Here is a 25142-nt window from a genome sequence, read left to right as displayed (position 1 = left end):
TGTTTGTATGAAAAAAATAATATTCTTCTATGGAAAAATATTTTTATATGGGAAAAAACAACGAAATTTCATACTTAACTTTATTTAAAAAAAATTTTTTTCTTATTTTTTTATTACATGGATGAAAATAGTACATATTTTAATAATCAATACACATTATGTGTATACCTACTCGATTTTCTGCACGGTCTTATTAATGAATCATATATAACACTGGGGTATATATAAGGGTACGTATACATTTGCGAACCGAAACGCGAACCGTACCACGAATTAAGGAAAAAACGATTCAACGCAAGCGGCGTTTCGCGCCATTTGCGTTTGCTTCGTTTCTTTCCCATAAGATGAGGTTCAGTTCGGCAGTTCGGCTCGCGGATGTATACGTAGCATAAGGTATCTAATCATATAGGTCTTTAAAAAATAAAACATCAAAAAATCTGGTTTGAATAAGGATTGAACCTTCCTACCCAAAATCTGGAATCTTTAACTCTATCAACAGAGCAATATCCCGACTGAACTAGCCCGATATTTATTGCGTATATTATCGTAACTGCTGTAAAGTCATCGAATTTCAGAGAAATGCGTATATTTCCACGTGTGTGTAAGTGAATGCCACCAGTTGATAGAAGCATTGTCATTGACAACGAGTCTATCCGACGAGTTTCAGCTCAATCGGATTTCGGAAAAAAAATATAATTTTCACTTCCAAGATTTGCATTCATTCACGAAGATAAAAGTGTAATTCAAAAAAAAATTTAAACACTAGATGTAAGGAAAAATTAAATTTAATAAGGGCCCAAAAACACTACACGTTCACAACACACTTCTATCAGTTATAAACATGGATTTTCCTGAAACCTGATACTTAATTTTGTATTTTCTCACCAAGGCAATACTGAAAGTATACTTATTTCTGTAAACACAACCCTCATCGGTTAGTTCTCCTACCACATATCTGCTTACTGCTTACCCTTTCAGGAAACAGCGTTTACATTCATAACATAAGCACGTGATACTCAAATGAATTTTCAACATTACCGCTAAAATTAATACGGCTAGATAACTTTCAAATAATTTCCCACCCCTATCCCGTCTCCACCCCTGCCGGTTAGGATCCTCTTTGCTTTTTGCAAACCGGAAGCGACCCTGCGGACCCTGCTCTCAGCCCCCTCTCCCGCAGACCCAACCCATCCTTCCTTCATATGTGGAAGTAGTAATATCAAAGTAGGCAAGGACCCAAGCCCAGTTTCAACCTGAGGGTACCCGGTACCCTATGGGTATAACTCACAAAGGGTGACCACACGATTACGATTCATGTTAATAATTATTAATTATGATCCTTCAAGAAACTACCGGATTTTTTAAGTACTCTCTTCAAAATATTTGTAATCCGGCAGGCCGTTAACGATTGAATTGATAGGTTTCCTAATAAAATTTCAGTATAATAAGAATCTATCACAATTTCAGAACACGTTTTTTAATTTTAAAATATCTAATATTTTCGCATTTCGTCATTGTATATCATGGCAAATGCAGGAGCATGAATACGTGTTCCGTTATATTACGAATTTACTAATTTTTTTACTAGAAACGGCCTGCAATCTCGTTCTTAACCGGATTAACAATAATTTCAAGAGATTTTAAATAAATTAGCTATGAACATTTTCCGTGTTCTCCCAATCGTCTGGTGCCAATGAAACGATGGCATCCCCAATTGGGGTCTGTTATTCCAGCCTTACAACAGACCCCAGGTAGTAGGGGAATGAGATGAGGAAGAAAACGTTGGGGAAGTAACTGGATAGTCAGATCTGGTCTCCAAATAGATTAAAGCCGTTTCAAGCAACGTTTTGACTGTGAATGGTTGTCTTTTAAGGCGATGCCATACGTAGTAATGCAAAATCATGTGTTTTTTTTGAAAATTTTGTCGCCTAGAAATGTTTCAGATGCTTTAATTAAATACTGCGAGTAGAATACATCATGACCTTTGAAATAATCGAGTATTTTTTAGATAAATCTTTTTATAAGCCCAGAAAAAAATAACGTATAAGGCCTACGAAAACTACTTTAAAGTTCAAAATCTCCTACTTACGAACCCATTTTCGGTTGTGATTTTATTGTATAATGTGGCAAATTGAGTTATTTATAAAATGATCGAAAAAAAATTAAATATTTATGCCTGAACATCCACAAAATAAAATAAAAGGCACTTTTTGACCATGTTTTTTTCTTGCATAAATCAAAACAGGTGGATGGTGTTAAGCGGGAATTTAAACCTTATCGCCATCTACGTAAGGGTTGTTATTGATAGCGGCTCAATTTAAAATATGACACGACGTAGTGCATCGCCTTAACAGGGTTCCCGGAGTGAGATTTGTCTAGGTCTTGGTAGCGGATGCATCTGCTGCCGAATGACTGGTTGAGGGAGGTCTTTTAAACTCTCTAGCTGGACTCTCTCGACCCATCGCCTTGCACCGCAGTGGGAGGGATGGATTCATACGTCCGTCCCTCCTAGACAAACTGACCCCCAGATTCCTAACCACCCTTCATATCCTCTTCCTTTCCAAAACTTCCTATACTTCATTTCCTTAAAATACCCTCCAAACAGCATTCTCAAAGATGACATTTGCCTTGAGGGAAATTATTTTCTTCCCAGTCTTCTGTGTTGGAGTCAATGTAAAAATAATACTATGGCACGTTCCATCACCAATATGGAACGTGCCGCAAATAAACAATACATTATTTTCAATAATTAAATTGTAAAATAACAAAAATTAAATAAAAATAAAATTTACTTGCGCACGCCGGGATTTCCGCGACCTTCGGATTCATAACTAAAGGATCATATTATTATAAATTTTTTAATGTATTTCGTACATCCCTTTCATAAGGTTTTTATTACAAACAAAAAATATGGCGTCTCGATCATCTTACCACCTGCAAAGATATAACTGTTATTTAATACTATTTTAATTCAAAATTTGTTACATTTGCTTCTCTGAAAGAATTTTTAAAAAACTAATTTTTGCATTATTTTAACAAAAAAAAATTACGTTTATCATAATTAAGGTCCAAATTCAATGGTGGCCCCATCGTCCTCCGTTGATATTTCGGCGAAACTTTTGGGTTTGTGCTGTTTTCAAAAGCATTCCCGAATATCATTTCGGTCCTCCCACCCGGACCCTGGTCGGGGGGGAGAGGGGGATTAAATCCACCCCTCCTAGGTAGCAGCGCCTTCTTGCCCCCCGCCCCCCAAATGGACTGTTATGAAGATTTTTTGCCCCTATACTCTCAGCAAGGTGAACACGCTATTTCGAGATGCTATCTAAAGAAAGTTAAATATACTTAAACATGGAAATTAAGTATGTAACCTAAAACTACTATTCAGATACTAAACTGTTTGTTAACTGCACGATATTCTGGACTTGCGCACATTCACACAATTAAACTAACGGAAAAAGAAGTGCAATCGAGTTTAAAATCGATAGACATAAACAAGGGTGCGGGTCACGATGGAATACCGGCGTTTTTCCTTAGATCTGCTGCGTCGTCACTGTGTGTGCCGCTTACCATAATATTTAATAAATGCCTGAGTGATGGGGTTTTCCCTGATAGGTGGAAGTTGGCCTATATTATACCGGTCCACAAGGGTGACTCGCGTCAAAGAGTGGAAAACTATAGGCCAATATCCATTCTCTCGGCGATCCCTAAACTATTGGAAAGACTTGTCCATGACAATATATATCCCCAGCTTGCTGCCAAAATTACTGAACAACAACACGGGTTTGTAAAAGGCAAATCTACCACGAGTAATTTACTTATTTACTCAAATTTCTTATTTACTAGCATGGATCGAGGCCACCAGGTAGATGCAATATATTGCGATTTCAAAAAAGCTTTCGACAAGGTTGACCACCTTATTCTTATTAAAAAAATTATGTACAACGGAATTAGAGGAAATTTATTACGTTGGTTTATCTCATATTTAACAAAAAGACAACAAGCCGTATCATTACGAGGACAGACTTCTACATGGGAACCAGTTACTTCTGGCGTGCCACAGGGGTCAATCCTGGGTCCGCTGTTGTTTATTCTTTTTATTAACACTGTTACTAAATGTTTCGTGCATTGTTTATATCTTTTGTACGCTGACGACATAAAAATATTTGCCATTGTTCGGAATTTAAACGATTGTCTTCTCATACAAAGCGACTTAGTAAGGTTCGAAACGTTTTGCAATGAAAACAAAATTTACCTAAGTTACAATAAATGTAAACAAATAAGTTTTACTAAAAATCACAACGCTATCAAACACAATTATTGTATTGGTAATTATTTACTCGAGCGCGTTTACTGTATAAGAGATCTAGGCGTACTTTTTGATTCCAAACTGCACTTCGATGCGCACATAGATAATATTGTGAATAAAGCTTACAGCATGCTAGGATTTGTCATCAGAAACAGCCGTGGATTTCGAAAACCTGAAACATATCTTCTTCTTTACCACACTCTGGTCCGTTCTCAACTTGAATACTGCACCTCCATATGGAATCCACTTTACGATATCTATAAAGAAAATATTGAAAATATTCAAAAGAAATTTCTGCGATGCCTCAATTACAGAATGAGCGCACCCAAACGTGGGTACATAAATATGCTCTCGAGTTATAACGTCTCCACTCTATCTAACCGGCGAACATACCTTGATCTCATGACTCTGTATAAAATCTGTAACAACGTTATTGACTGTCCCGACTTACTGAAATTGATAAACTTCAAAGTACCACCCAGAGTAACAAGGCTTAACGACTTATTCCACATTAGCAGGACGCGTACAAATGCTGGTGTCAGGGATCCAATCAGAAGAATGTGCGAATCACTTAATCAGAATCAAAACCTCAAGGACTCTGACTTATTTTTTGATACACGCACTACTTTTAGTAGAAAAATGAAGACTGTTTTCCTACAAAGTTCAAAGTAAACAACTTAGACATACTTCGTTTAAATATATTTATATATTTTTTACTTTCTGTTTAACATTGTTTATCTATTTATATATATATATATATATTTTTTTTGTTTTACCCTCTAAATTTTTTCAAAAATAATTTGTAAATTCTTAAAAGGATATTGCGCATTTCTTTCATATTTCTATTTGTAAAATAATATTCTTATGTATATATTTTTCCCCTATTTATAAGTGAAAATATTTGTAAATGTTTTCTGCTGTTTAAGTTAATTCGTGAGAAATAGTTTGGATGCAGGTGAATTCTCTAGTTTATGTTTCGTATATATTTTTGTCAATTGATATCTGTATCTGTTTTTTCTCCTTAATAAAAAAAAAAAAAAAAAAATAAATGAGTTTTGCCATGTTTTGTGACCATATTTGTCCCTGAAGAGACCTGTGTTGTTTGTAGAAATTAGGAAACACAATTAACACGAAGATCTCGGGTTCAAATCCCGGCGAGCGCAAGTAAATTGTATTTGATGAATTTGTGCTGCTTCACAATTTATTAATTAAAAATAATATATATTATGCTAACGTTGATAGAAATGGTGCTATATCTGAATAGCCAGGTACTCTCTTACCTTCCTGGTTCCCATCTCCTACCCTTCCCCACTGGGGTGGCATAGTATCACTAGCTCTAGACGGTTGGGAGCAGTTGGGAAAGTCTCTCAGAGAATCTTTTTTTGTTAGTCTTGAATTGGAACTCTTACATTCACATAATGCAGTGCAGCATTCATTAAAAAAGTAAAACTAAAAAATTTCGTCATCGTTAATAAATAATAAATAACGGTGAATGTCTTTCAGATCAGGGTGTACCCAAGAAAGCTTTGGCCGAAATCCCCTCAGACTCGGCAGATCACCCCACCGGGCGGCGAGGGGGTGGCACACCGCTACCAGCTACCAGGGGGGTATCCCCGTCGGGGGGTGGGACGCCGAGGGAACCGCCATGCCACGTAGTGTGGGAGTAGTTCGGACGGTGGATCAGCGCGCCTAAAGGGGCCCTAGAATTCACCCACCGAGATGGATGAACCAACGCGTTATGTCGGAACTATTAACTTGATCACTTATGCGCTCTGGGTAGTTGCGACGTCGAAATGGCTTACAGAATATATCGAAAAAAACAAGTATTGCTCAATTAGTTAAGTGAAATAGAAATTCATAACTTAATCCAAACAATCACTAATCACTCTCTCACCTTCATCAATTATGCGCTCCGGGTATAGTTGTGATAATATCTGAACTTCGCCAAATATCGTGCAATTTTGTGAAAAATCACCCCAAGTGCGCACGATCCGGGCCTCTGGCATAGTCTGTCAGGGTCGGAGCATTTCCGCTTTGTAATAAAATCCAAAATAATGAGGGATTTTAATTCTTTTCGTTCTAGATTTGAATATAAAGCCCGTTTTTTGTTCTCGTCTACAAACACCGTTTATATCAGATTATAATTATAACAGAAAGCGACACACAAAGATTTCTATGGACAATGTCAGCTGTTCTCAAAAGCGAACACGTTAGCTTGAGGGGTTAATATAACAAAACATTTCTAACGTTGTACACCCAAGATAACCAATATTTCACATTAAAAAATGAAAATATATTTTTACATTTTCTAAATTAATTAAATAATATTACTTATAACTAAAACATTGTTCTCAGAGTTTAAAAAAATGTTATAATAACGAGAACATGCATGCTCATTAGACTCTTACGTGGGCTATATAGATACGGCGAACAGAATATATATTTTAGATCTGAAATAAAATAAATACGTAATATATATATTACAGTGTCCATAAAACTATTGGTTAATTTTCATTGCATAAAGAACCCAAAAAATATGATTTTTTCATCTTTTTTTCTGGTTTCAAAACTTTTGAAACCGGATCTAAGCTTCGACTTTAAAATACAAAAAGTAGCTGAAAGTAAAGTGGCTAAAATTTTTTTTTCAAATCTAATCTTACAATTTAAAATTTGAACTCAAATCAAAAAGTTATACACTCAATATCTACCAATAATATCCAGACATCATTAGATATTCGCCAGTTATTTATTAAGACAACTTTGTGCTACATACGGAAAAATAACCTGCTGGTGTCTCCACAACATCAAGCACACACCCGCTTTTCATCAAACCTGGGATGCGTGCTCCCTAAAACTAACCTGCTGGTGTCTCCACGATATCAAGCACACACCCGCTTTTCATCAAACCTGGGATGCGTGCTCCCTAAAACTAACCTGCTGGTGTCTCCACAAGATCAAGCATACACCCACTTTTCATCAAACCTGGGATGCGTGCTCCCTAAAACTAACCTGCTGGTGTCTCCACAAGATCAAGCATACACCCACTTTTCATCAAACCTGGGATGCGTGCTCCCTAAAACTAACCTGCTGGTGTCTCCACAAGATCAAGCATACACCCACTTTTCATCAAACCTGGGATGCGTGCTCCCTAAAACTAACCTGCTGGTGTCTCCACAAGATCAAGCATACACCCGCTTTTCATCAAACCTGGGATGCGTGCTCCCTAAAACTAACCTGCTGGTGTCTCCACGATATCAAGCACACACCCGCTTTTCATCAAACCTGGGATGCGTGCTCCCTAAAACTAACCTGCTGGTGTCTCCACAAGATCAATCATACACCCACTTTTCATCAAACCTGGGATGCGTGCTCCCTAAAACTAACCTGCTGGTGTCTCCACAAGATCAAGCATACACCCACTTTTCATCAAACCTGGGATGCGTGCTCCCTAAAACTAACCTGCTGGTGTCTCCACAAGATCAAGCATACACCCACTTTTCATCAAACCTGGGATGCGTGCTCCCTAAAACTAACCTGCTGGTGTCTCCACAAGATCAAGCATACACCCACTTTTCATCAAACCTGGGATGCGTGCTCCCTAAAACTAACCTGCTGGTGTCTCCACAAGATCAAGCATACACCCACTTTTCATCAAACCTGGGATGCGTGCTCCCTAAAACTAGAACCACATTCGCTCAGCGACAATTCTGGTTCATCGCTCCTAAAATATAAAATGCCTTATTTATTTATTGGATAATTTGTATAGCGCCGCTTTTGTGAGAAATCACCTCAGGGGCGCTTTACAGTTGATGCAGGTATTACAGAAAATATAAATATTACAAAATAGGGTGAAGTTAAGTTAAGTAAAATGAAGTATAGGAACAGGTGACACGAAAATAGAAGATGGAGACTCTGCAGCAAGAATCCTAGATGGTGAAGAAACTGGGCCAGCTGCTGCAGCGAAAGAGTCCACCGCGTCCACCAACAGTGCCAGCACGAGGTACGTCATCCGTCCAGGTATGTGTCTGCTGCTAATAAAGCGCTGACACACTATCCTCTCACAGATACCAGACCTTGGCAGCACCGCTGTGACGTTCTACGAAGATAGAAGATGGAGACTCTGCAGCAAGAATCCTAGATGGTGAAGGAACTGCACCAGCTGCTGCAGCAAGAGAGTCCACCGCGTCCAACAACAGCGTCCAGGTATGTATCTGCTGCTAATAAAGCGCTGACACCTCACATAGATAAGAGACCCTGGCAGCACCGCTGTGACGTTCGGCAAGTCCATCATTTATGTCAATGTAATCCTGTTCCTGGTAATTGTTGAAGTGGTGCATTCTGCCGGCAATAAAAAGCGACGATCGGGATAATAAATTACCCTGGGATTACTAAAAAACTTGCCAGGGTTCAAACTTGCCCAGTTTCAGAGAATTTAATTGAAAACACCGATATAAAGTCAATTAATTCTTTATCCATTTTTACTATCTGTGTTCAACATTGGCTATTTGAAAGAGGACGAGCTTTCTTTAAATAATACATGAATTCCCAACACTGTTTAAAAAAAAATTCTTAACTCTATAATTTATTTTTATTTGGCTAAATTCAATTGTGAAAATGTGAACTTAAATAGGTACATTTCTAGATAAATAAGTACCACGATTAACCTGTTTTAAAGAAAAAAAATTACAATAATACTTTTATCTTACTTTTAATATATTTTTATTTAAAATATCTATATATCAATCGGTTTAATCTTTATTTTTATTTCTAATATGGTTTCTATAAAAAAAGCATTTTTAAAATTTTTGTTTTACCATAACATCTCCTTTTTTCTTATGTTTTATTATCTGTTCTACAAAATATTATTTTGTTTTTCTTACATAAATCATGTACGACTACCATAATACGGGCATGAGCCTAGTGTGATAGTTGAAAAAATCACCAAAATTGTAATCCTAAAATATATAAATTTTTAAAAATAAAATAAAAAAACCATGTCAAAAAAAATTTCGATTATGTTTAGATTTTCAAAAAACAAATCATATACAATATATTTTCAAGGTAAAACATCGTTTAGCATAATAATAATATTTGTGGTTCAATATCTTTTGAAGTTCTTTCTTCCAGTTATTTTTTTCATTTGAAGTCTACAGTTTCTGAAATTTTATATAAGTATCGCAAGCAGAGTTGACTCACACCACTGAATAGATAACACGCACTAGAAATGCCTTCCATGAAGATATAAATGGAAACCAGTGTCGCTACTGATTTAATACTTTGGTTTTATTAGCAGGCACTCTTGAAACACAGTTTTGTATTAAACAACACCAAAATTTAACGAAATATATTGTCATGACAACGAGCCTATCTGCCGAGTTTCAGCTCGATCGGATGTCGGGAATTGGCTTAATTTCCACTTCCAATATTTACATTCATTCACGAAAACAAAGGAGAAATTCAAATATATGTATTTAAAGGTGACCGGATAAATCATCAAAATGATAATTCATCACATCTTTAAAAAGTTATATAAAGTCATGGAAAGTGATGAAACAAAAACTTTATTGAGTAGGTTAGGTTAGGTTAAGTTAAGTTTAAATTTTTTTTTTCATCGTTTTTAATGACTTTATATCACTTTTTAAAGTTGTATTGAATAGTCACTGTGTTGAGTTATCATGGAACCGTAAATAACGTAATGAAAAGCTTTTCGAATTTTCAATATGTACCAATACACGTGCCATCCCTTTAAGTACGCGTAAGAAAAACAGAAGGCTGTTTTTCAGTGACGTACAAAAAAAAAAGCCAAAATATGTTTTTGGTTTATACAATTTCATTAATTATTATGAATTACTAACATGTGCTTACTGAGTACTTCCTGATAAATCGCTTGAATTATCGAACCTCACGTATGACATAGGCCCTTCCCACATGAGTTGTTTTATTTTATTTTGTGTTTCTATACTTCTCATAACGGACAAACAAAAATGTTCACAAATCATAATGATACTCGCATACGACTTTAGTTTTAGGGGAGCGGGTGACAGGAGCACGCAACGGGGGGCAGTTTCATCATGTGGGGTGTGGGAGGAAGTGGGGGAAATGGTGGTAAGAATGGACAGAGGGGGGAGAGTGAAGGACCACGGGATATGGTGGTCCGACAGTCATCGCCAAGACAAATTACTTTTAAATTCAATTTTATTGTTTTCACATGGATATGTCCTTCGTACACATGGATACTTACAAGATACGTGACTGTAACTCAACCACAAGTAGCCTACCAATATGCTACTCTTTAAAACCGAATTATACTGAACTTGATAATTTTTGCAAGTGCAGGCGTGGAATTAATACGATGTCAAGTGACTCTAGCGACTATGACAGTAATATTGTTTTTCTTTATATTACATGCATAAAAAACTATATAAAATAATATTTTGGGTTCATGCGAACAACGAAATAAATGTTATTATTTTTTAATGATAAACTAATGTTTATAAGACAAATTTTTTATGCATAGCACAAAGGATAATAAATTATTATAATATTTGACAAGTCAAAATATTTCACAAAAAAATGTAATATAATATGTCTCGACGCCATCTAGTGGGAAATTTAGCACTAACAAAGCCTTTCCTACAAAAATAAAGTTGGTTGTTTACAGGTGAAAAAAATATAATAAGCACTAATTGTTGATTGAAGTACTAGTACATTCGAATTATTCGACGTGTTGGAAATAAGCCGACGTGGCTCAGTGGTCCAGAGCGCCTGACCAGACATCAGAAGGCGCGGGTTCAATTCCCGTCGGCGGCATTTATTTTTACTCGGGAGATATTTTCAATTTGTATTGATATTACAGACTAGTTATTGCTTGTAATAATTTATGAAATAAATGTTAATTGTAAGACATTCGTGTACCGCCAAGAATTATGTCAAATTGACTTTTCTTTCTAACCTCAATCCTGGCCTCTACCGCTAAATCCTTTCTAGCTTATTACGGCAAATCATAGTTATATAAACATGGATATTTTTCCAGCTCCGGAACAAATTTAACATTCAAATCATGTTCGGACGTGATTTCTGACAAACGAGTAGTAGATGCGAATGCAATTCGCGTAGCATACTGTCAGCAGCGGATACTAGCGGCGCGTGTGTCACGCGCATAAAACTCGAGTCGCTTGTAAATATCTCGTGTACGAATGCTATAGGCCCACAGGGATACGCAAGCATACGATACTAGAATGCATTACCTCTCTCATAACCAACAGTTTCTGTAGGTATCATTTTTATATCGTGACCGGTCGGTGGCCGAGTTGACATCACGTTTGGGTCCCACCCAGGCGTAGTGTGTTCAATTCCTCGGCTGGCTAAGTCCTCCATCACAACACAAGCAAAATTTTCAGCTTACTGTGGTGGTAGTAGGAGATTTTCAAATATTGTCAGGTTATTCGTAACCCGGGAATGTTTGTCTTTCTTTTTAAAATTAATAATTCTCTATTTACCGTTTTGTTCATGGCATTAATCTAAGGCATACGCGTTTTACAACATTTTTGACACAAGTTTCGCCATGTTCAAAGTATCGACGATGTGATTGGGAGAAATTTTGCAGGCGCGGGAGATTGGCGTCGCCGACGAATTTCCATAATGTCAGCAACCTCGTACAAAACTCCGTGTAGATGTATGGCGGTAGTCACCAAGATTATTGAATCGTCGAGTATCGGATCCTTGCGTATTCCTGTGGACCATAGAATTAAGAAGAACGCTAGAAATGCCTTGTATTTTATAATCGAAAATTTACCAATCGGTCGTTAAATTTCCAATAAAAAACTGCGCTTTACCACGATTATGAAATTCAAATGGAGTGACGAAATACGATGTCAGGTAAATGTAAGGAAGACAAGTCCTTTTGTCCGAAAATTTGAGCATTTTCAAAAAATTAAAAACAGAAAAATGTCCCCGTATTAAAATATACTATTTATCTGAAAAACTTTCTGCGAAAAATGAGAAAAAAAACATCTACCCGTCTCTGTCGTGATATACTCGTAGTTTATTTATTACTAGTGTAAGTAAAAAATAAATTGCTTATCAAGCTATGTATCTAAGTCGACCCAGACTTAAGACGGTTGCCCATGGCTCCTATATCTACTACCGGTATATGGCCTTCTGTATTCTGGAACCCAAGGAGCAGGGCGCGCATTACTGTTTTTTTCTAAACCGGTTTACCGGTAAAAGTATCATTAATTAACGGTTTTTCAAAATAACAAAAAAATTTCTACTTCTACTATCGCTTCATGATTTTAAATATATACTAGCGCAGACCCGTGAAAATCTGAATTTTTGACACATCAGTTACAATTTTGAAATTAAAATTTCAATAATTTTCTTTTAAAAATTTGTATATTTATTAAGGGTACTTTATCGTTTTTCTGAATTTTTTACACAATCATGTAGAATTTTAAACATTACACTTCAATTCAAAAGAAATCCGAGTTTATTGCATACGAATTACACTCACAGACTCACAGAATTGGAATTGGAATTTTTGATAAATAATCATTTGAAAATTATGACATTTGACGAAAGGTGATTTAGTAAGGTTGGGTTAGATTCGGTGAGGAAAGGTTAGATGATCGTAGTTTCGGTAAGGTTAGGTTACATTACATATTTCAGCAATTTACCGGTACTGCAATTTTTCGGCATTGTTGCATGCCCTACTAGAAAGTATAGAGGGGGTGTACTGTAGGTTGGTAAAAGGAAATGGGCAGAAGGGAGTGGTACCAGGAGCACAGGGTGTGTGGGGGTGGGGTGGGGTGTAGGGTAGGTGGGTTAGTGTGTGGGGGAGGAACTGACGGAGGGAGTGGGAACAACGTACCGGACTTAGAACTCTGCCGACAGTGGCAGCCGACAGGGGTGTTGTTAAGGGTCACTTTTATGAGTTTTTTTATATAATTTTTTGATAACGTTCAAAATTTATTCCAACAAATTAAATATTAATTCTAGATCAGTAGAAAACTTAACGGTTGTAGTACCAATAAAAAAAATCGAGTGGTTATATCCGAAACACTATCTGGTCATAAATAAATTCTGACCAGAGAACTCTGAGGTACAAACTCTGGTAGAACTCTGAGGTACAAACTCTGACCAGAGAACTCTGAGGTACAAACTCTGGTAGAACTCTGTAACCATACAAAGTTAGCAGCAAAAAAAATTAGTTCAGAATAATGAGTGAGATAAGAGGTCGACAAAAATGTCGTAAAATAATCAGGTGTCATGGCTGAGTGATTAGAGGCATTATCCCGGTAAGACAGAGATTTTTTTTCAACTCTTGACATGTCAAGATGCCAAACAAAACCTCTGTAACCAAGTGCGTCTTCCGACAACCCCACGCATTTTTCTGTCTTATGGGCTTTTAAACTATAGAAATCCCAATTATTCAGTCAAATGGTAAATTATGTATTTGCGCTGGAATACGTAGAATACTAAAATGATGTAAGGAGGATAGTAATTTTCGGTAGTACCTACTCCCCCACTTGGTTGCGGGATAGTTAACAATAACACCACACAGGAGGCTCTGAGGAAAATGATTTATGTCATCTCAAGGGATGCTGTTTGAGTGGGTCATTTTGAGGAGAGAAGGAGTGATCATGGGACTTTAAGAGACCCATGTCATGGGAGGGAGGAAACAAAGAGCGGTCGGCAAATCGTTCCACAGCAGACCTGTTGAACTCAAGAATGAGTCGTCGAAGGAGCCCGTTCTCATGTAACAAATGTCAACACACCTTTAGGCGCGCGTTTGGCGTGTTTCCCGACATACACTAGTGCCGAAGGGATCAATGACGCTAGTTCCGCGGAGCATCTTCCATTGTAATACCGGCAGAACAAGAACAGCATATCTACATGACGTTCGATTCCCAGTTGCGACCGGAACCTTTTTATTTTCTGTGTCCTTTTCTTTGAGTTTAGGCGTAATTGTATTTATCTGCAGACTTTATAATCATTTGGCAACCGCCCGCACGTCTGAATTTATTATTTTCAAAAATCATCCCCCACTTCTTAACCCCTACCCTTCTGCCCAAACCCCCTGGAGCCGACGCTAGCATCGCGTCGCCTACAAGACGCCCAAAAAGACGTCGAAAAAAATAAATAATAAAAAAAAATGTGTAGGAGAGGAAGGAATGGGATGCCGGGGATTAGGGGCGGCCCCCCAGACACCCCACTGGATCGCCCGCCCCCAAACGCTTTTCCAGGCTTGCGTTGCGCCACTGGTAAAGAACAATCAGACGCGGAAAATGTGAGAGACATTCGAACCTATTATTAAATTTGTTGTTACTATTATACGTTTAACTTTTCGGGGGTGAAAACATGTTATTAGACATCATACTCTGCAAGGTGACAAATAAGTATTCCAATTTTTTTAAGAATCTTTTCAAATTATTGGTAATCCGGTTAAAAACAAATGTACGTGCATTGATAATACATCATGAAAAATGCGAAAATATTTGTATTTTCATTAACACGTGTTCCGACATCGTTATAATATATTCGTAATTTACTAAAAGTTTTTCAGGAAACCTGTCAATTCATTCGTTAAGGTCTGCAATCCCATTTTAAACCGGATTACCAACTGAAGAGATTCTTAATAAATTAGCAATACTCGCATTCTGCGAGTGGTTAAAATTGATATTAATATGTAGTTAGCTGATAATCAATAAGTAGCAGGGTCAAACCACTTACAGGTTCAATAAGATGCAGGTTCAATAACTTGCGGGTTCATTAACTTACAAGTTCAATAATATACATGTTCAATTAGATACAGGTTCAATAAGATACAGGTTCAATAAGATACATGTTCAATGAGATACAGGTTCAATAAGATACAAGTTCAATAAGATACAGATTTCCACCGTAGGTAAAATTACTAGCAACATGCATGCGGGGTAGGTATTTTTTTATTAAAGGAAAACATATGTGTACAAGACAAGATTTTATGCAAAGCACAAAGGATAAAAAATGATTAAAAACAATAATTTTTAGCCAGAAACACAAATAAAAATTGTTGGTTTTGTGTTTTTCTACACGAAGAAAAATGATTATTGCTTAGTGATTAAAAACGGGATTGCATGCCGTTACCTGATAAACTTCTAGTAAATTCAATTCAAACAATGAAGAAATGCGGTAATATTAGATTTTTTTGTGAACACGTTTTCCGCTATTGTTATAGTACATTTGTATCTTACCAAAAGTTTATTAGGAAACCTATCAATTCATTCGTTAAGAGCCTGCATTCTGTTTTTAACCGGATTACGAATAATTTGAAGAGATTCTTAATAAATTAGCAATATTCAATTTTATTATTTTTTCTCCGTATAATGTAATAAAATTCAAACAAAGCAGGATTGTTTCAATAAATAATCATAATACGTCAGAAGAAATAGTCGTCGCCGACTGTACGCTTCGTAAGAACACAAGAGAAAAATATCCTTGAGCGAAGCAAAAAATATGAAGGAGAGAATACTCCCTTAGACCCGGGGGCCCGGGTGGGGTATTGGGCAGGGGGGTCAAGGGGGCCATGGGGGGACCATGGGGGGACAGAAGGGGTACGCCCGCGGTGATCGGGGCCCATAGGAATCACTGTACTCGATAATGACTCCAATACCACAATTAAGGAACCATTTTTAAAGATTGATATTAACATTCCACATTGTTAAGTGCTGAAATAAGTAAGAATCTGCAGAATTGTTTCATTTTATGTCAGTTAACCGTTTACTTAGTAAAGTTAAAAATATGTGATTTTTTAAATAGGTAAAACTTCGAGGAAATTTGAAATTACAATAAAGTAACATATAAAGTGTTTAAATATTAGTATTTATTTATTTCTCGGAGTTTGTTAATCATTTATTGGAGACGATCCATACTTTTGATTAAATTAATGGAATAGTGGTGTTACATTGCAATGTTAATGGTATCCATTTAGAAAAACTTAAAATCTTAGAAATTGCATTAATCCTGTATAAAATAGTTAACAATAATATTCCATGCCCGGAGTTGCTAAATAAGATTCAATTCAATGTACCTGCGCGTTCAACACGCTTTTCTGTCCTGTTCAGGGTGGATCAATGCAAAACGAACTCTAAGCAGAATTTTTGCCTGAACAGACTATGCAATAATTACATTAGCGTATTATCCATGGTGGATATTTTCAATTGCGAACTTACCAAATACAAGAAGTCCATTAAAGAATATTTCTCTGATGGTTTGTGAATAATGTTATGTCTCTATTGTTTATATTTCTATAATGATTTGATTTATATGTACAACATCTCTCCATGGCTATAAATGTTTTGTTTTGTAATTTTTCGTTTTCTATAAACTTTTGTTTTGTATAAATTTATAAATTCATATTCCTTTCTTACAAATTTAATTTAATTATTCCTTATTATGATGTCTCAGTTGAGGTAAAGTCACAAGGAGGAAATCCACAATTAGTTTTATTTTGCCTATATAATACTTTGTACAAACTGAAATAAATGTAAACTGTTGATTTTCCGAAAATAAATTAGAAAGAGTGTAAAGAAAAGTTTAAACATCATTAAAAATCAAAAAATCTTTTTAAATGAATGATTGTTAAATATTTTCCCTTTGTAAAATATGTCCCATTTCCTCTTCCAGTCCATCTTCCTCTATTCCCTTCTGAGTCATTTATATCTTTAAGTCTAGTGTTGTCATTTTGTATTAAGTATACTCTGATGAATTCAGCATTGCTTACTAAACGTGTTGGTTTCCTAAACAATAAAAAGTGACAAGCAATAATTAGTCGCCTGAAATATCAATACAAATTGAAAATATCTCCCGAGTAAAAATAAATGCAGCCAACGGGAATTGAACCCGTGCCTTTTGATGTCCGGTCAGGTGTTCTGAAACCTCTGAGCTATCTCGGCTTATTTCCAACACGCCAAATAATTCAAAATGTACTATTATTAGAAATATTAGAAATAAACATTTAATTTTGAAAATATCAAATTTTTTAAATCAACCTTTTTATTTTGAATGCCTTAAATAAAACAACTTTAAATTTTTTCGTCTAAAAATACTGAACTAAAATTACTGATTAAAAAAATAGGAAAATGTATTATGAACAATACCGCTACATCACTTTTTTGTCGTTTCATGTACAAATTTGAATATAAATCTTTATAAGAAATTGGTGTACATTATGAAAACAAAAAAATATGCTTTAGTTAAATTGAAGGTTTTCCTATCGCTTCGCTTGAGTAGAATACAAATAAAAAAATAAATTACTCAATAAAAAATATAAATGCAAACTACTACAAAAAATGCTTTTTCAATAGAAATGTATGAACGCATAGAGGAAACAACTTTTTAAAAATACAGTTTTATAGCTAAGATTATCTTTGACAGTTTCACTTGATTATTTTTTTTGCTTTTTTATAAAATTATTTTCAAAATAAAAACAAAAACAGTTTTTTGCTTGAAATCGAACTTTTCTAGACTCCGTTTGTCAAGCGATTTGAATGCCTATTACCTACGATATAAGGTATACCAAGAATATACACATTTTTGGCTTGTAGCTTCCTCTTAACACCTTTAGTTCATTAATGAATAACTATGACTGTAAGAAAAACACGACGATTTCTATGAGATCATGTGACCTGTTCCGAAAAGTGACTCATATTAATAAATAGCTCTTTTTTTCCCAAAACCGAACAAAATTATCACGATGAGTTAATGTCGGATGTCAGGTTATCAGTTATCAACTTAACCCTTCAGTACTTTAATCACATTTATTCAGTTTGCAATATTTTCTTTGTTTTTCAAATGCGCTGTTATAAGATGCATCATCTTATTGAAAATTAAAAAAATAAGATGTATCAAGTTTTTTAATCAGATTACGAATAATTTGAAGAGATTCTTAATAAATTAGGAATATTTGTAAAATGATATGATTTAAAAGATTCTTTTTACAAAATGATAAAAATTTTCAAAACACATACAGCAGTTTATATTTGAAAATGTCACACACGTACGCACAAGAAAATTATATTTTTTAATTGTATATAAATGTTACCAATTTAATTCAATATTCCAACTTACTCGCTAACATTTCTCAGCCCCAATTTACTACTTAAGTTTCAACCACGGCGAGATATGCACAATCAGATACCAGGATATCAACAAGTGTCTGAGGTGTTTACTGTTTGCAACTTTCCATTTTACTTGGTGCCGTTGAATACTTCAGTTTTAGCACTACAGTAGAGGGGGTGACAGGAGAGGTAAGAAGCGTCTTGCCGGAGACTACGTGAAAGGGAGATTTATGTGGGAGGCTGCAACTTAATTGAGATGCTGGAGATTAAATTTATTAAGATTTTTAAGGGTTCATATTTATTTTTCAAATGCTCGATTTGCGTAAATATGCACCATTAAATTTTCCCCAAATTTTTAATTATAAGTAGGGAACTTCCCTGCTATAAAATTCTTGTATAAAGTTATACCAACTGCACAGAGAAAAATTAGAATTGCCAATTTATTAAGAATCTCTTCAAATTATTGATAATCCGGTTAAATTGCAGGCCTTTAACGAATGAATTAACAGGTTTTCCAATAAACTTTTAGGACATTTCGAATATATTACCACAATGTAGGAACACGTATTCGAAGACGTGTTTCTCAGTGTGATATTCAATTGAAAATATGAATACATGTTTCTAACGATTTTCTGTTCGCTGCAGACCTTATAATACATAGAGCTGTGAAGATGTGTAAGGTAAATGAGTGGAAACAGAAAAAGATGGCATAGCAGAAATGTCGATGTTTTTAAGATCTTCGATTTAATCTTACACTCTCACTCTCGAGTCTCACTCCGTTGGCTAAATAAAGAATCAATCTAAAAAAGATCGACAATAAACAACATTTGTTCATCTTTAGGCTGGCCGCATACATACGTTTTCCGTATTCGATTTCAGAATTCGTTTTCCGTATTCGGAATTCCGTGAGACTAGCGCAAACGTTCGTTTTTCTTCATTCGGAATCTATAAACGTCAGTACCAGTGTTGCCAACAAGGGCGATATATCGCCATTTAGGCTACTCAGAGCGAGAATCGGCGCCGAAAAAATCTAAAAGGCGACTGGTCGCCAATTAAGCTGCTTTAAAAACATCAATTTTAAACATGTCCCGAAATTCTCTAGCCACCCCCCCCCCCCCATGAAATTTATTTTTTTATTTTTCTGGGGACAAATTTTATATTTTCTTGAAATTCTCTAGCCACCCCCCCACGAATTTTTTTTTATTTTCTAGTTCAAATTTAGTTTTTTTGAAATTCTCTAGCCACCCCCCCCCCCCCCACGAAATTTTTATTTTCACGTAAAAACATCAATTTTAAAGATGTCCCACCTAACAGCAAATTCGGCTACTTTACGCTACCTTATGTATGAGAAACGGCGATATTAGGTCAAGATCCGTTGGCAACACTGAATTACTGAACAGAAATTTCCGAACGTTTGCGTCGGCACAAACAAACTGTATGCAATAGCTGCGTTCCGCATGACGTCATTAGGTTTTTTCCATTCGGTTTCTCCGAACGCGCCGGCTCGCATTCGGAACGTGCGTAAGGAATTTGTTCCGTTCGGAACTAAAACGAACGTGTGCGGCAGTTAATGTATTTTCTACTGATTCCGTGCATTCGGATGTCCGAATACTTAGGAACTTAGGTAATAGGTAGTTTATTATTTAATGTATAAACATCATCGCATTCAATATCAGCAATTGTATTACTGTTAGCCAATTTTGTTACTGAAACATTTAAGTACATATTCTATTTTGGATAATTTGCAACTTATTTTGTTCTTTGTCAGCGCCCTTGAGGTGATTTTTCACGAAAACGGCGCTATATAAATTAGTCAAATATTAATAAGAGAATCGTTGAGGAAGCAGTTAAAATGCGGAGCAGTTAATAATAATAATAATAATTGGATAATTTGTAGAGCGCCGTTTTTGTGAAAAATCACCTCGAGGGCGCTGTACCATTTATTTCCTAGGATTGTGATGGTTATTGTCTGTAATTTTTTATTTTGCCAGGAGTCCAGAAAAGTAAAACGCAATCCATTTAATCCACCTTCATAATATTCCGTACAAATTACTAGATAATTTTCAAAGACATTTCTTACATTCTATACGACAGCGCAATCGATGGCAGCCATTATAGGCGAAAATCAATTGGATTTGGCCAAAATTATAATTAAATAGATAAGTTATTTTCGTTAATTAATGAACCAGGAGCACAGAAAAGCGGAAAGGGATTCAGTCCTTTACAATATTCCATCAAGTGAGTTCGGCAAACAATCGATCACAGGTCCACAGATCATAATGACGGATGACGAGGATTGTAGGCTACCAGGCGAGCAGCTCGCAGCTCGGGTAGTTTTTACGGATGATGAATGGGGGGCTCGCGGGGTGGTAAGGGTGTAACGGGGGCGATATCACGCGAGGGAGCGCGTCACAGAGCCGCTGATTAACTATCAATAGCCCAGCGAGCCGCAACCCTGGCCATTTATCTCCTCTCCCGCTCATTTGTACACGCCAAGGATTTTCTTACACTCGCCCGCCCGCCTCCTAGACGCTCTGACCGCCTGGTATCCTTGAGCATAAAAACTCCACAAAGACCGACTGTGGGGGGCGAACGGGAGATATAAGATTAGAAGTAGATGGCCACCTAGTAGAAAAATCTACGGAAAACTACCATTTTCCCAAAACATTAATTATTTAACAATATATAAATTCCTTGAACGTGAAACTGGAACACGTTAAGGTTAAACGCAACGCTCGTTGTATTCTACGTGTTCACAGATGGCGTTAATTAATTAATTTTGTTTAAATACGCTTTTGCAAGGTATTGCTTTACAATATTAAGACAAATCATTTGTTTGCGCCCGTATATACGCAATATGAATATGAATCAATAGTTTTGTTCGTTTAAAGACTTAATTCTTTCGAGAAAGGCACACAAATACAATATTTTACCGATGATTCAATCCAATATTGTATTTGTATGCCTTTCTCGATAGAATTGAGTTTTTATATGGACAAAACTATTTATTCATATTCATATTGCGTGTATGAGGGCGCAAACAAATAATTTGTCTTAATACTGTAAAGCAATACCTTGCAAAAGCGTATTTAAACAAAATTAATTAATTAACGCCATCTGTGAACACGTAGAATACAACGAGCGTTGCGTTTAACCTTAAGGGTAAACGTAACGTCGGTTATAATCTACGCGTTCATAGATGGCGGTAATTTAATTTAAACTTGCAAAAAGTTTATTTATAAATAACGTCATTTTTTCAAATCAATGTAATTTTCACGGGCAGTAATAATAAATATATATGTCATTACTACTAAAGTAATCATTGTAAGAATAGGTATATTTTTCCTAATACAGAGTGCGATGTTTATTAACTATAAACAGTAATTAATAAAGTCAGAAAACTTCAAGCTCATTTTATAATATCCAGAGAATATTACATTGTTATTATAAACTTCTTGCATTATGAAGTTTGCATAGCTCTTTTAAATTTTTTTTTAGTCAACGCAACTGTTTTCTGCTCGCAAAGGCATTTCTAACACAAATTAAACTAAATCAATTCATTATTGTATAAATAAATATAACAAGATGCCTTTTCTTTATTCGGTACATATATTGGTAATCGAGAATGATTTCGATTTGATTTAATAAGTTTTTCTGTCAAATACAAAGATTTTTAGACTCATATGACAAGAATGCAAATTATCGTAGGAGCCGGATATTAAAACTAGATTAATATTTTAAAACACCAATTTGTTTAAGGTGTAAACCGTCGAAGATCTTTCTACAACCTCCTCCGGTTTGGTTCGCAATTTTTCTATTCCTCCTCTCCCAAAGATGGGGACTTAATGTCGGTTCTGGGGCCGCAATGCGGACCCTCTGGGACAATGGTGTAAGAGGGTCGCCTGCTTGCTTGCTGCTACCCTGTAACCCCTGTAAGGAGGGTTTAGTCCCTCCGCAGTGCAGGGTACGGCGGGGGGTGGAGGACAGAAGACTGGAGGGTACAACAGAGACAAGGGTACCCTCCCCCTGACGAGATATCCGCTCGGACCCTGGGTGGCTTGATGTATATGAGCTCAGGACACTGCTGTGCAAAGATCCTGTCCAAGGATGATTCTAGAAGTAGATAGGCGATATACCCGTCTTTCTAAGATCCAAAGCTAAGGGCTATTCCTGTGTACAATGTAGGTACAAATGAAAAAATAAAGTAAACATCGTTGCAAATAGATCTGCCTGATTTTTATGTATCTACGATGTTTGAAAACTCTTAAAGAACAACCAAATAAAAAACTTACAAAAATTAAAATTCAATTTTAAACTTTGTGCTTTTTCATCCACACAGTAAACTGTACGAAATGCTAATGTTGGGGTATTTCAAACACCATTACATTTGTTGATCATCTAACAATCTTCGTTCAGCGAAATTGTGATTTTATCACAATTGAACGTTCCCCGTTTCTGCTTTTGATCAAATCGTGATCAGCTGACAAGCTGGACTGCCGAAGCTGACATATAAAATTGGTGAAAAATCGTCGTGTAACGTTGAAACGGTTTGTTTAGAGTAACGAGATCTTCTCGCAACATAAATTCTAAAGATCTAATTAAAATCAAGTTCACATTCTCAGGATACGAGAAACCTAATAAAAAACGTTATTTTGTGCTACTACCATCATTATAAGTGAAAAATATTGCTTGTGCAAGTATGAAGGACATAGCTAACAGAGGATTGAACTCGCGACAGGGTGGGAACCACTTCCAATGGACCGCGCGGCTAACTGAATTAATTTACAGAAAATAATAATAAAAATTAGCTTTTGATAATGACCGACCGATGTTTTGGTTTCGGTCAATAAACAAGTTTCAGTCAAGGTTTTGATTTCGGTCAAAAATTAACCGAAACCTGCTAACGTGATACGTCGTATCACGTTCGGGTTTACTCGGGGGCATATAAAAATGATACGTTATTTTTTTAATGTGTTATAATATAAAAGTTGTCTTTTAAGTTTTATATTTAAAGAGTTTGTAATTTTAAAACATTATTTATTTTAAGTTTATCATCTCTAAATAGTATAAAATAAAGTCGCTACCCGTGTCTCTCTGTTTGTGCGCTTGGTTCTTCTAAACTGCGCAACGGATTTTGATAAGGTTTTCACTATCATTTAGAAAATTTGTATCGAAAGGTTTATATATATGATGCAAGCATATTATATTTATATAAAGTAGAGAAAAGTCGATATTATGTAATCAATAAAAAAATAAAAAAATATTCGGGCGCTTACATTGCTACGCTGGCTAAACCTTATAAGATACATCAAAATAATGTACTACGGAATTGTATGTCTTGAAAAAGCCTACAGAAAATTCTGAGATGGTAAATGTGTAACGCCTAAGAATAACCCCCACCAACGCCGGGTAGTTTGTAATATAATTATTAGTTATAGTATAGCTAGTATGTAACATAAAAACTATAAACAAAGAGACTGTGATGTTTTTACCATATATACTTAGTTTGTTAGATTCAAGGTTAAATGAAGTATCCATCGCAAAGATCTGTTACATAAAACCATAGAATAAATAATAGAAATAGAAAAGAAAGAAAACTAGAAGTGCCTTCCAAACAAATTTGAATGGAAACAAATGTTATATTTAGCCCTGTCTGGGCTAGCGCTCTACCTCACTTACACTCGCCTGACGTAAACACAGTTTTTTGTTAGAAATTTAAGCCTCAATTGGACAAATATTTGAATCACGAAACACGCCCAGAAGTCTCTTCTTGGGTTATTCATTCTATATATAAAACGAACAGAAAAGAACTAAAAGTAAACCAATTTACTAATTAAATTGATAATAATAATAATAATTGAATAATTTGTAGAGCGCCGTTTTTGTGAAAAATCACCTCAAGGGTTGAAGTATTTGTTCTTCCGTTTTATTTAATTGTAACATAAATTTTTTTTTCCAGATATTAAAAACTTAAATAAATGATAGGATTACAAGTTTTTTTAAACAGTGTTAGGAATTCGTGTGTTATTTAAAGAAAGCTCGACCCATTTCAATAGCCAATGTTCAACACGGATAGTAAAAAGAGATATAGAATTATTTGACTTTATATTGGTGTTTAAGGCAATGTGAATTTTAGGAGCGATGCACCAGGATTGTCGCAGAGCGAATGTGGTTCTAGGTTCTAGTTTTAGGTTGGGAGCACGCATCCCAGGTTTGATGAAAAGCGTGTGTTAGCTTGATGTTGTGGAGACACCAGCAGGTTAGTTTTAGATAGCACGCTTCCCAGGTATGATGAAAAGCGGATGTGTGTTTGATGTTGTGGATACACCACCAGGTTATTTTTCTGTATGTAGCACAAGCTTGTCTTAGTAAATAACTGGGAATAATCAAGACCCTGATTTTAGCAAATAGTTCGTTTGAGGGGAGTTATGAACTGTTAAAAGTTTAACAATAAAAACAAAATTTTAATTTCGATCGGTCACTAGTCGATGATATAATTTTATTGAGCAGTTAAATACGTCGTGGTGTGGTTTTATTACAATCACAGGGGAGTTCCCTCATCAAAACTAGGCTACACCGAAGACGTTTCGTCATATTACCGAACCTCCTAGATCATTTACACATACCCCTGGGGGAATAGGAGTGGAGCGGGGGTGTACCCTGTGAGGGGTGCCCGGCCGGGGGGGGTAGGGGGAGTTAAGCCGGACTTGCACTGAACGGAATAAGCCTCGCTGATG

General features: G+C 35.8%; 1 protein-coding gene and 1 non-coding gene across 2 annotated transcripts in view; one reads left to right on the top strand and one right to left on the bottom strand.

The window, feature by feature from the left end:
• Positions 1 to 25142, bottom strand: part of LOC149410028 (nucleolar protein 4) — a 401267-nt gene that overhangs the window by 96783 nt on the left and 279342 nt on the right. The window lies entirely within an intron of this gene.
• Positions 11044 to 11116, top strand: TRNAS-AGA (transfer RNA serine (anticodon AGA)). The gene has a single exon. It is a non-coding gene; the product is annotated as a tRNA-Ser (tRNA).

Source organism: Hesperophylax consimilis, chromosome 28, assembly GCF_061612785.1.
Source record: "Hesperophylax consimilis isolate HC1 chromosome 28, BYU_Hcon_1.0, whole genome shotgun sequence".
NCBI lineage: Eukaryota > Metazoa > Arthropoda > Insecta > Trichoptera > Limnephilidae > Hesperophylax > Hesperophylax consimilis.
This window is presented reverse-complemented; position numbering and strand designations above follow the sequence as displayed.